The sequence below is a fragment of the Enhydra lutris genome, unplaced genomic scaffold (genome assembly GCF_002288905.1).
Source record: "Enhydra lutris kenyoni isolate GAN:26980312 unplaced genomic scaffold, ASM228890v2 scaffoldscaffold46, whole genome shotgun sequence".
Lineage (NCBI taxonomy): Eukaryota > Metazoa > Chordata > Mammalia > Carnivora > Mustelidae > Enhydra > Enhydra lutris.
In genome coordinates, this window is record NW_019154130.1 from 9,937,734 (window position 1) to 9,941,665 (window position 3,932).

At 44.3% G+C, this 3,932-nt stretch overlaps 1 pseudogene; it reads left to right on the top strand.

The window, feature by feature from the left end:
* The first annotated feature begins 722 nt into the window (after positions 1 to 722).
* On the top strand, positions 723 to 1,521 carry LOC111156333 (annotated as a pseudogene).
* The last annotated feature ends 2,411 nt before the right edge of the window (positions 1,522 to 3,932 follow it).

Below are 3,932 nucleotides of genomic sequence, written 5' to 3' on the forward strand. Positions count from 1 at the left end.
TCTTGCCAGTCATGTGATGGAATGACCTTGGAAGTGGAGCCTCCTGCCCCAGCCAAGTCTTCAGATGAGACCACAGCCCTGACTCATGTTCTGGCTGCGATCTCGCGAGAGATCCTGAGCCGGACCCGCCCAGCCAAACCACGCCCAGATTTCTGAACCACAGAAATTGAGATGGTAAATATGTATCACTTTAACCTGCCAAATTTGGGGATAATTTCTTACACAGCAATGAACTACAAACATGACAGAAGTCCATTGTGTGCCAGGCCCTGAAATAGACACTAGTGTGCAAAATGGACACAGCATATTAAAGCCTCTGATCTCCCAGAGCTTAGAGTCTGGAGGCAGATTTTATGAAGAGGGTGCAGTTAGCCTGGCAGGATCCAGACTGGATAAAAATTGAGATCGGATATCAGCGCAGTCACACCATGACCTTCTCTAGAAAGGAAAATTAAAGCAACAACTTTCACTTTGTTTTCTGTTTGGTTTGATTGCCCTGTCACAAGCACACACTGCTTTTCAAGTAATTTCTATTAGGATGTCTTCTCATAAATACTTCTCATGAGAATTTAACTACATACTCATTTTTTGAAAGTTGTCTTGGCAACGTTTATCAAAAAAAAAATCATTAAAAGACACATACCCTTTGGCTCAGAAATTCTACTTAAATTAATTTATTATGAAGAAACAGGCAGAGCCCTCTTGGCTCCCTGAGCAACTCCATGATGGTTGGCAGGAACCAGTGCCTTCATGAGAGGCAGCAAAAAGGGAGCCAAGAAGAAAGTGGTTGATCCATTTTCTAAGAAAGATTGGTACAAATCTGCTAGGTTCAATATAAGAAATATTGGAAAAATACCAGTCACAAGAACTCAAGGAACTAAAATCACTGCTGATGGCTTCCAGGGTCGTGTTTTTGAAGTGAGCCTTGTGATCTGCAGAATGTTGAAGTTGCATTTAGAAAATTAAAGCTTATTCTGAGGCTGTTCAGGGCAAATACTGCCTGACTAATTTCCATGGCATGAATCCTACATGTGACAAAATGTGCTCCATGGCCAACAAAATGGCGGACCATGACTAAAGCTCATGTTGATGTCAAGAATGCCAATGATTATTTGCTTCATCTATTTTGTTTTGGCTTTACTACAAAACACAACATCAGATTTGGAAGCCCTCTTGCACTCAGGACCAACAGGTCCACCACATTTGGAAGAAGATGTTGGAAATCATGACAGGTGCAGACAATTGACTTGAAATTAGTGGCCAATAAATTAATTCCATATGGCATTAGAAGACATAGAAAAGGCTGGCCAGTCGATTTATCCACTCCATGATGTCTTTGCTGGGACAATAAAAATGCTGAAGGAACCCAAGTTTGAGTTGGGAAAGCTCATGGAGCTGCACGGCAAAGGGAGTCGTTCTGGACAAGCCACTGGGGATGAGACCAGTGCTGACATTGAATGAGCTCATGAAGATGAGCCACCAGTCCAAGAATTTATTGAAAATTCAGACATCTCATGGTGACAGATAACAAATCTTATTTGTGATGTTTAAAAAGATATGCAGAAATGTATGGAAAGGGGGACATAAAAGGATGCCCACTGCATGGTTATTCAGGAGTGCAAAAAATTTAGAAATGGCCTAAATATCAGCCATAGTAAGTTGGTTAAATTCCTATTTAATCACTGGCCATCCATCCACTGGAATCTTACGTAACAATCAAAAATGATGATTTTGGTTTCCCCTAATTTTCCAGGAAATGCGTCCTGACATAAGGCTGAGTGAGCAAGAGGGGCCATACAATGGTATATATTGTATAACTCCATTTTAATAAAAAGCATATATATTTATGCATAAAATTATTGGAAGGCTCAGCCACAACATATTAATGATGTTATGTCTAGGTAAAGGGATTAACCATATACATGTATTTTCTGTTTCTCTTGGCTTGGCTGAGTTCTTTTATTTTTATTTTAAAAACATGGGTTACATCAGGAATATAGAAAGCTCCAAATATATTTTTGTGAAGGTCTTTGAATACACATTCATTATTGCTCACCTTCACAGTTCTTAGCCTGTTTGTCTTTCACCAGCCTGCTGGGACTGACCAGTCCCCAAACACTGACTGGCCTCTCTTCTCTCCCCTTGACCGACTACTAGAGATTGGAGATACTCCTGGGTCCCAGAGTCAAATAGAGAATACAGATCAAGTGTTCTCAAGTATACCCCTCAAGCTGCCCCCCTACAGCACCCCTTCTACTCTCTGCAGGGAGACTGCACTCTCCAGAGAGCCCTTGGCCCATTCACTATCTCCAGCAAACAACTCCTATCTCTGGGCTCACTCAAGAGTGAACCAAGGACACTGATTTACTGCCCACCAAGGGCCTGTGCAGAGAACAAGCCGATGGTGCTTCCCATTTGGGGTGGCTCTTGAAGGATTTGTAGCTCCAGCAGAGAAGCTTTTAAAGGAGCATAAAGTGAGTTAAGAGATCAGGAATTTATCCTCTTGAAATAAAAGGAGGTGGGAAGAAGAGGCTGTACCTTTAAACTTGGCCAAGGTCTACCTCACAGTAACAGGACTGTGACGGGCAGATTGGTGTTCTACTGCTGACCTCCAGCAAGAGATGTCCACCTGGACCATTTCCACCTCTTGAGTTCACCAGCATGGCTCTGACTCTGGCTGAGATGGTCTTCTCCCTGTTCCCGTGACTGGCATGACCCCCACCAGGATCTCAGTGGCCTGACCCACCCCTCCCCTTCAACGCTCCTCTGAACTGATCCATGCATCTACTTGCCAATAAGACATCCGCAGTAACACACTGTGTGTTTGGATTTGATTCTGTAGACAAGGAGGGCTTCGTTTATTCCTTCAAGAGTTCTGAATGTGGATGTGGGTTGTCCTGGACCGAGCACTGGGTGTGGTGGAACCATGAACAAAGCCACTTGCTCCTAAAATTGTGGAGTTCACCTTTGAGGCCGGACAGAGATGCTAAGCCAAAAAATAAGCAGGGAAGACAATTTCTGGTGATGATAAATGGGGAGAAATAGACACATAAGTTGGTGAGTAATTGAGACTTTGATCCAAAGTCAGGGAAGGCAAATTCGTCCTGGTCCCATTCCACCTCACCAACTCAGAGTATGTGCGGGGCTTTCTGGTGCCCTGGACCACCACATATCATGGGGATGTTCAGGGTCCCAGCCTCCATTCCATCACCTTCCATATTACAAGTATCTGAGGCAATGAGAGGGGAGGTTGTTCAGAGGGGAAGGTCACCCTGGGACCCAGCAAAGTCTCAGGGCCCTGCAGATTGGATGTTCAACATGTCCATGTTGGCCGCTGTTGAAAGGAGGTCCCAGCTGGACCCCACTGGGAAGGATGGCCACTGTGGTCTCCAGCACTCACTAGAGCAGGACTGGACAATTTCATGCTGCTCAGAGCCCACTTAGTTTGTGGATGCGCCTTCAGGAAGAGGCTGACCCAGGCCCTGGCATCTGTTCAGCCTCTCAAGCTGGTCCTCTCCACTAGGCCCCCTTCTCTCTTTCCATCCTCAAGTTCTCTCCATCTTTTCCCCTCCCTGCCAGCCTGGGCATTCTTTTCTAACTCAGGATATGAGAGCTCACTCTTACTCATAATCAAAACCAAACATACTGTCTACGACTTGAGTTCCCCTATTAAAGGTTGTAGGATTTTGAATTTCGAAAACCAAGAGGAAACCATATTCTTTCATTTTCTGCAATCTCATCTTTCTCTGGAGGAAGGGGTACCAAGGACCTTGCTCAAATTGGGGGTAGGTAGTGACCAAGCAGGGAAGCAGGCACACTCTGAAGCATCACAATAAACACCAAAATAAAAAAAAAAAATTCACTTGGTGAAAAAATAAAAGAGCATCTACCAGGCACAGAGTTTGGGACTAGAACACAATGGGCATGTGGAC